Below are 9,845 nucleotides of genomic sequence, written 5' to 3'. Positions count from 1 at the left end.
TATAAATATATATTGTAACATTGAAAGGAACATAATGAAAAATCAAGTTGGTAGTCTCGATTTTGGGATCCAGGGAAAAATCTCTGTATATATGTGTTTTATGTGTTATGCTCTCACATTGTTTATTTTTTGTTCTTAAACTTCGTATGAAGGTAATTTCTATACGGGGTTAAAACCTACATTACCCAGTGATGGAACCTTCACAGGTCCAAACACATCACTGCGCACAAGCTCTAATATTTGTTTCGCCCTCTTACCACCAGAAGGGAAACTCACCCGATTCTGCTTCCCATATACACAATTTTCACAAAAATAAAAATCCAGAGAGTTATTTGTCATACCTTCTACCATGCCTTTACCATGAAATATTCGAAGGCCCTTCTCTCCAATATGTTCAAGCCTTTGATGCCATAGCATGCTCTTTTCTCCAGAGACCACCAGATTTTTTGTTCCACTTTCAAGAACCACAAAACTGTTGCACCCATCAATAATAGTGCTACCTTGCAGCTTGTACAAAGTTCCAATCCAACTCCCCGAACCAATACCAGTGCTCCCCGAACCATCTTGCAGGTATCTTTCTTGAACGCTGTTTTTACACCTGCATTATCCAGCTTGCTTACAGAAATCGGATTTCTGGCTAATGCAGGAATATGCAGAACACCCGAAAGTATTCTAATTCTTCCACCTTGCAACTTCAACTTTAGTTTTTCATGACCAATGATTCTAGCCTTCCTATCATCCCCCAAGAAGACATCACCACCATCATATTTCTCATACTCACAGAACCACTCTCTATGGGGAGTGAAGTGAAAGGATGCACCTACGTCAATCAACCATGCCTCATGATCTACATGTGTACTTGAAGAAGCCAAGTACACATCCCCACCTTCATTTGAGGTGGTTTTTGCCTCTGTAGAAGGAGCATCATCAGATCCCTTTCCTTTGTCAAGAGCTTTAGATTTACAGTCCCTTTTGTAGTGTCCTTCCTTTCCGCATTTCCAGCCACCTTTACAGGTTTTCTTGGAGATTTAGATCTCCCACGCGATGAATTAATTTTTTTTATGTTCTGGGACCGTCCTCGTACATACAAGGCATCACCATTCTGACACTCCATATTTTTCTGTCTCATCTCCTCCGTCAACAAGGATGAGACTATTTCATCAAACTGCAAGGCAGTTGCATTGCTACCTATTGCAATAACCAGACTAACCCACGAATCTGGTAGAGAACACAACAAAATGATGCACTTATCTTCATCAGAAATTTTTATATCAACAGACAATAATTGACTTACCACAGTATTAAATGCATTCAGATGATTTGTCACTGAGTCTCCATCTTTCATCCTCAGGTTATACATCTTTTTCCGTAGGAACAGTTTATTCACCAAAGACTTAGATTGGTACAAAGTCTCTAACTTCTCCCACAAAGCCTTCGTCGTAGGTTCCCCTTATACATTCAGCAATACTGAATCTGAGACACACAATCGTACTATGCTCTTTGCCTTCCGACCTAACTTCTTCCATTCTTTATCGGACACGGTCGTTGGTTTAGTACCCAGATTTACCGCGATCCACTGATCTTTGTCCACCAACAGATCTTCCATCTTGAGTTTCCACAACTCAAAAATCTGACCATTAAGTTTCTTGATCTCTATCTTTCCACTGCTCACCATCTACTTTCACCACCAAAATTGATCCCGCAGATCTCCCACTAAACAGGGTCTACCACAGGCCTGAGGGAAACCCCTCAGCGACAAATGCGTCCCCTTGAAGCCAAAACAACTCTGATAACAAATGTAGGTTTTAACCCCATACAAAAATTACCTGCATACGAATCTAAGAACATAAAATAAACAATACGAGAGCATAACACATAAAACACATATACACAGAGATTTTCCCATGGATCCCGAAACCGGGACTACCAGCTTGATTTTTCATTATGTTCCTTTCAATGTTACAACACATATATATACATGCCAAAGCATCCAATGCCATGGACCGAAAAAACATCACGCCCAAAACCATGTTCTAAAACCATGCACAAAACCATAGGTAGGTTCATCCCACCTAATATAGGGTCCCAAAAAAAATTCCCTGGGGTGCTACCCCAGACCCCATAGAGGGGGGCTACCCACCCCCTCAAACCCCCTGTGACCTTCCTCCCCACACCCCCTGATGTGAAATCAGCGCAATGAAGGGGGGGCTCCACCCCCCTTCTAACCCCCTGGTTAACTAGGGAGGCTAGTCGTGGAAATAATATAACACAACCCAACAGAAAGGGGAGATCAAAAGGGCTACTAAATGTTCCCTCCAAACGCATTTAATAGAATCAATTTATTTTTCGGCATAAAATATATTTATAATCGAAGTATCATGTCGGCTTCAAGTTGGCTAAGGAATGGGTCATGTCGGCTTGTTAAGGAGGCCTTATACACTATAAATAGGCCCCATCCTCATGTATTCAGACACACACTTGGATTGGGTCTATGTCTATGCGAAGAAGGGTGAAGGAAGGATCTCCTTCCTATGCGAAGGAGCCTATCAACAGTGCAAGGAAAGTTTCTATTCAAGTAGCTGCAGGTCGAGAAGCATAAGGACTATTCTGTTGTCCTTAACCATAGGGATTGTTGTGCAAGGCTAGGGAATCATCATAAAAGCCATCACCACAAATTATAGTATTTGATCTCAAGTATACTTGAAGAGCAGATACGTTTGAAGAATAAAAACTTCTAGATCAAGGATCCAGCAAGCTAGAAAGGCCATGATTATGTCACACGTACGGAAAATTTGATCCTTGTCAGGGTTGTGATACAGTCCTAGAATATTTCTTTAATGACGGTTGATTCCAGATCCAAAAAGGTTCGGATATTGGGCTAGAAAGGAGCCACTGTCATAGTGAAGTAAGAGAATGATTATAAGAGAAAATTGTCCACTTACACATGGAGAACCTATAGTAGCTTCAGGGCTGTAGTAAGGGTTTCTAGACAATTAATTGAAGGGATCAAATCACCCTTGATGAATGCATGTATTGAAGTGATATTCTCGGCTAGTGAAAAACCTTAAGAAAGAGAAGTTTCGAATAAGGAGAGGAAGGGAGAAGGAAGCAAAATCCTTCATGGTTGGTAGCAGCAGTTCAGATCCATGTTACAAGAGTAAGAAGAGATTCTAGCCTTGCTATTGGAGTCACTTGATTCCAAGGGTCTTTGTATTGATATTGGAAATTTTGTCAAGAGAAGAAACTATAAGAAGAATTACCGTGTGTTTTCCTCTCAGGTTTGGAGAGGTTTTTCCCTGGATGCTACTTATATCTTGTGTTATAATTCTTTTGTTTATTATGCATGGTAGCTGGTTGATGAAGTTAATAATATCTAACATATAAAAGATCTTGTTTCAATTGTCTAAAGAAAAAAAATTACTTCACAAGCAGTTATCTAATTAGAGAAATCATAAATATCACTAGCCCTTTCGATTTCTCAACATGGTATCAGAGGGATGGTAGCAGATCAAGAAAGGGTTGATATAGAACATTCAGTGTGAGGCAAGACAATTGAAGTTGAAGGAAAAGCAAGATTCAGAATTCAGATCCACATTCTGAAACTCCAAGATCTATAAAAGTGAGGGATCTATAAGAGGAAGTTATCAAGAATCCTCTTACTTCAGTTGAACAGCAGATCCTCAAGGATAAGGCAAGCAAATCTCAGGTTTCCTAGCAGTCAAGGGTAGTCAAGCTTCCTCAAGCTCCTTCAAGGCAGCCATCTAAAGTCAAGCTTCAAGGATCATTACATCAAGTAAGTATCTTATTGATTTGAGCAAATCTAATCTTAAAAAGGATGTCTTCTTGCAAGGAAAGAAATAAGTTAGTTGGAGTTGCCAACTTCCTTGCTTGGAAGAAGAGGATTGATCTCACTTTGAAAGAACAAGAAGTTATTGATTATGTACAAAAGAAAATTGTTGCTCCTTCTAATAGTCAAGAACTAGCTAAGCATAACAAGAATGAAGTGAGAGCTCAAAAGATTCTCATAGAATCTATCAAGGACTCTCTGATTCCTTATGTAGCCAAGCTTGAAATAGCCAAAGATATATATGACAAAATGATATACTTATTCTCCGTCAGCACCGCGGGAGAAGGGATCTCTCTGAGGAATGAGTTATACAAAATGAAGATCAGCAAATAAAAAGGTATAACTTCATATTTCGTGAGGGTCTCTGAAATAAGAGATCAGTTGCAGGAACAAGGAAAAATCATCTCTGATCAAGAAATGACTACGACAGTGTTGAATGCATTACCTGAGGAGTGGGGAAACTTTACAGCAAGCATATCGGCCAAGAAGGAGGAATCTTCACTCAATGATCTATGGGCAATATGAAAAGTGGAAGAAGCACGATTAAAGGCAAAGGAAGGTATTCTAGTTGGATCCAAAGAGAAAGCATTTGGTGCCAGGTTTAAAAGAAAAGAGAAGTTCAGAAAGTTTGAAAGATCTAATCATAAGCAAAATCCCAAGAAAGACATGTCAAAGATCCAATTCTTTGAATGTCACAAATATGGACACTTCCGAAGAGATTGTACCAAGCAAAAGAAGAATGGAAAAATAAAGTATGAAGCAACTCATGTCACTCAAGAAACAAAAGACAATGAAAAGAAGCCAAAGAAGGAGGAGCCTGAGGATCTTTACTATGATTAAAAGATCACCTCCTGTTTTGCTTTCATAGTTCTTATTTATCATAGCATGTTGTGATTCATCAACATTCTTATGTGTTGTTTAAGTAACTCTTTTAGAGAATGAACTGATTATGGATTTGGTAACATCCATGGATGAACTATTGATGAATGAGGATATGTTGAATCCTCTGGAAATATTGTTAATGGTTATGATTAATGTACAATGTATCTCTTTATGTAAGGATTCTAGGTACAAATGAAATTGTTATGTGTAGGAAATTCTAATATGAGAACATCTTGGTTCTCTGAATCTTTGAATAATTTCTACAAGCAAATATCCTCTGTAAAGAATCCAAGTCAATGGTACTTATCAACTACACTGCAGGTCAAAGATCCCTCAAGAAGTCCGTTGCAAGAGTCATGATATGATTCAAGACAAATGAGGTATGTATATTTTTGTTTGATATTATAATATCATGTCACATGGTTTTGGGTAGCATGATCAAGAGAATAAAGGATCTCCTCCTCTGAAAGGTTTAAAGATGAAATCAACATAATATGTCCTCATATGGAGTATGAGGTAGTTGACTACAATTAAGAAACTCTGATTGGAAGCCCCTAGGAATGAAAGGTGTAAGGATGATAGAGATCGTGAGATATGCAACCATGATGGAAGCAATCAACATCTAGAGAATATTTGATGAGGAAATCTCCCAAAAAGATATGGAGACTTGGATAGAAGTCTTAAAAGTTAAAGACCCTTTACTACAGATATCTACGGAGATGTGTCAACATGTATGTAGGATGTTGATATCTACAAGGAGATGTCACTAGAAAAAGTCCATCACCAAAAAGGTAATATGCAATTTATTTTTGGTTTCTGACTTTTTGGATAAGGTTGGGTATGTATGTAGGGCCTTGGTAAGAAGAGTTGTAAAGGATGTCACAACTATCTACCGCGAGATATATAACAATCACCACTGAAAGAAAGGTGGAGTTAGATGGCCCTTTGAAGGAAGACCCAAATGCAGATCTAAGGAGAATGCTTTCCAAGAAAGAAATAATGACCTGATGAAGGAAAGTGATGGATGGTTGAACCCTTCATATGAAGAAATTGATGACATCAAAGTGTTGGATCATCATTCAACTAGAAGAAATGTTGACGGTGTTGGACCCGCCAACATGTCAAGGGGATCTTCCCGGTAAAAAGTCCCAATTAAACCTCAGACTTTTTGGTGTAGGAGTCCCAGCAGTGGGTCGTAAGGTAATGGCTTAACCGCGATGTCGCACAGAGGCAAGTAAGATAACTCTATCAATAGCAAGGGTGTGACTGCTGCAGTGAGTCAAGGAAGGTGTATGAGAGGTTCTAACACATAAGGGGAGAGATAAGGGTGAAGGTGAGTTCTAGGTTGAAAGGGATTAGTCCCAACTCAGTTAGAAACACACAACACTAAAGGGCATACACATCTTTTGGAGGTGCAGTCCACTCGGATGTGGTAGTCACAACATACAAGGTAAGATAGCATGTACAGCACTCACAAATCAGTCTAAATGAGTGCAACAGTTGTTACAGCAAGGTTCATGTGAAAGTTCTGTCTGGTGTCCGGCAGAGCAGTCGACACGGACGAAACAACATTAATAGCATATACAACACATTTGCAGCAAGATTCATATAATTGCATACGAATTAGTTCATACACAAATACATAAGTTAAACAACATATATCATTAAGGCAATCAGAGTAGTCCAACTACAATAACAACATATGCATGAAAATGTGCTAGCTCTTATTATATAAAAAGTGTAAGTTCCAATCATACAATACATCCATGTAAACCTGCTAGCCCCATCAGTGAAACGTTACAACCACATATGCCTGCTCCTCCAAAGAGATGTACTAGCTCCGTGCAGTGGCGAAGCCAAGGTGCGTTACAATATTGTCCAATATTTCTTCAAGATAGTCTTAACAGAAGCTTGGCTGACCAAAAGCCTATAAAATGAGTTATGAGGGACTATTTATAGCAAAGGGTGGGGTGACCCTTGACATTCCCCTTTCGGACTGTTCAACTACCCTCATGAATCTTCACCTACTCTATGACTGCCACATCCACTATTGAGACTTGACTTACACTTGACATGACTCAACATTACAATGCACATGTACCCATGTGAACATGGCTTGAACAAGCCAAACTAGACATCATTCTGACTTAGACAACTATAGAAGTCCAATTGCTTGACATCCTCATGTTTATCAACAGTAACATATTGGTGCCAAGATTGGCAGTCCTTGATAGTGTATGTGTGTTCTGTTGTGACATCCGTTTGAAACTTGAACCTTTCCTCCATAGCATCTGGGTACACTGCTCAGGCTCCTCTATCCAACTTGTCTGAGAGCATGTGCATCATTGTCTTCAATGTGGTCGGACCAGAAACGTACTTGTGCATGATTTCTGCACTAATAGGCAAGTCCAGGCTGGTGGTAGTGTGCATCAACTCGCCGATGTATGATTCAAGCTCCTGTCATACCTACTTCTTCGTCTTCGCCTGGGTGAGAGTCCCAAGTGATGGTATGGCATGAGTGTGCACTATAGCATTCATGCTCTTGAATACTCGTGCATGGGAAGCCTGTATTTTTAGTGATGAGTTATGGTAGGTATTCATAGTTTTGGATCTAACTCTGGATACGTGCTTGCAGCTCGATCGCATTGGCCCTCATCATCTTTGGCAAGTGAAGTGGGTCTCCCTTGTACTTCATCATCCATGCTTGCATGTTATCAATGGTAGCATGTATTTTCTTCAAGATGCGTGCTCTTCTCACACATTTTTGATGCCATCCATGGAGATGGATGACTGCTTGGTGCACGGTACCAAACTTGGAGTACAATGCTCGCATAACTGTATCAAGGGACAATACTTCATCTAGTATTTCCTTCTTCAGTTCAGCTCAGGCGGACATTGTCACCAAGTCTCCTCCTTGCTTGGCCACCTATAGTTCCTTCGCCATTCTCTCATTCTCAGCTATGAGGAAACGAACATTGGAGTTAATGGCTTCGGCGTATACTCTAGTTGCATCGGCCAAAGCTGTTGGATGCTTGTGCACATCAGTCACGATCACTTGTTCTTCAACTTGTGCAAGGGATGTTTGGTCCTCCGGAGTTGGTACTCTGTGAGACTGCACAAATCAATGATGAGATTCGTCAAAGGAGATGTTGTGAACCTCTGCTTCCGGCTGACCACCAAGGATCTCAATGCCTCCTTGGTCATTCGAGGCTTTCTCATCATCTGGACGCATTGAAGCGGGTGAGTCGACCTCTTTGTGGTGAGGCATGAAGTCAGTGTCCTATTCCAACTCCTTCTTCTTTATGTCTACATCCAACTATTCAAGCGCCCATTCTATCTCATGAGCAAAGTCTTGCCCCTACGATGGTTCACCCTATTCGCTTGATGCCAGATGTTCAGATGAATCAACTACTTGTACGGGTGCTGCTTCGTCTGTCTGCACATGATGCGCCCCTATTGTATATGTTGTTGTTGTGCTTCCTTTTCCCATTAGCGCAACTCTTTTCCTTTCCGAAGTTGCTCCCCCACCTCATGCAACTCCTTCTTTTCTTCTTCCATTCCCTTCATATCCCCTCCCTTCAAGCAATGCGCTTGTCGCACTACTGCCTCTTTTCCTTAATAGCCATAGTTGCTTGTTCTACAAGTGGATCTACTTGAAACTTGCAGCTTTGCTCCTCCTCCATGCAGTCAACAATCTTCCTCTTCCCTTTTTCGCACACAGGTATGCTTGGCTCTGTTTCCTCTATTGTTGTTGTTATTGTTGCTAATGTTGGTGCTCTCCATGATGCTGCTTCATGTTGCTTCGCTAACCACTCTATGGCGAAGCTAACCTGTTCATTGGGTCCGAAGGAATTGTAGCAATACCTCCATGAGTCTTTCTTGGCCCAATGAAATGCCCCATGGATCTAGGTGAACTGAACTCTCAGGCAGTGATCCTTCACAATGCAATGTGGGTCATATGGGTTGAAGCTTTGAAGGTCGAACAGGTACTTCTTCATCTATTCTGCTTCGACATCTGCTTGCTTGATACTCTGGATCTCATATAACCCAATCCCCAATGGAAGAGTGGGCCAAGTGATCCAAATGGATCCAAGAACACTCTCTAAGTATTGAAAACTCCTAAAATCATACCAAAGATCAAAATCATCGCATGCCAAGAGCCCTTAGCATGGCGGAAAAACACTATCGAGAGGTAAAAACAGAGAAAAAAACGTGAAATCGGTGAAAATAACAGAGTATTAGAGGCGGAGCAAATGAATGTACAGTAGCCGTCAGATCTGGCCGATCATCGGTCGAGATCTGATCGAAAATGGCAATCGGCATAGGCAGATGGCGGAAATTGACTAGTACACCTGCGACAGCGATTGGTGGAGTCAACTAGGACCGTCGATCAAGTGCACAGATCGATGGCCCATGTTGCATCGCATGATTTCTATCGGTGATCACGAAGAGTGCTTGTAAACGGCCCAGGGCATGAGCGATATGCGATTGCGATCAATCGCATCTTGGTATCACAATCGGGGCTACATAGAGGAGCAAGCATATACGCAGACACATCTGCGACCTGATGAACCAGACCTGACAGTTATATAAATACTATTCCATAAAATTTTAGATCCGCAGTAAAGACATTTTTAATGTATTCTCGCGATTTTAACATATTTCAAAAATACAAAGGGGAACTTTGGAGTAGGACCATTGCGACATGCGGTGGCAACTTACAGGTGGACCTGATAGGGGAATAGACCATATTGAAGGACTTTTTGAAGTCCAAATTGAACTGTGCTTTGGCGGAATTTCACAGTCGTGAATGCATTTTCCTCTGTAAAACAAAAAATGATTGTGTTTGGGGATTCTGAAGGATTTCAAGGGACTAAGGCACTCTCATGCTGCAGAATAGGTGGCCACCTCCCCTTTAGGCATTATGCAATGATTGTGTAATGCTGGAAGAGGGATTCGAAGTGGATAGAGGCTTCGGAGATAGAAAGCCGAGAAGGAGAAAGGCAGCCTAGATTGGCTTTAAAGCCATAGACAGAGAGCAAACAAGATAGGTAGTATTGAAGGCAATGCTGAGACAGAACTAGGATAGAGATAGAGAGCGTTGAGGGAGTATGTG

Source organism: Pinus tabuliformis, chromosome 7 (genome assembly GCF_031772625.1).
Source record: "Pinus tabuliformis cultivar Carrire ecotype Pingquan chromosome 7, CPIR1, whole genome shotgun sequence".
NCBI classification, from domain to species: Eukaryota; Viridiplantae; Streptophyta; class Pinopsida; order Pinales; family Pinaceae; genus Pinus; species Pinus tabuliformis.
This window is presented reverse-complemented; position numbering follows the sequence as displayed.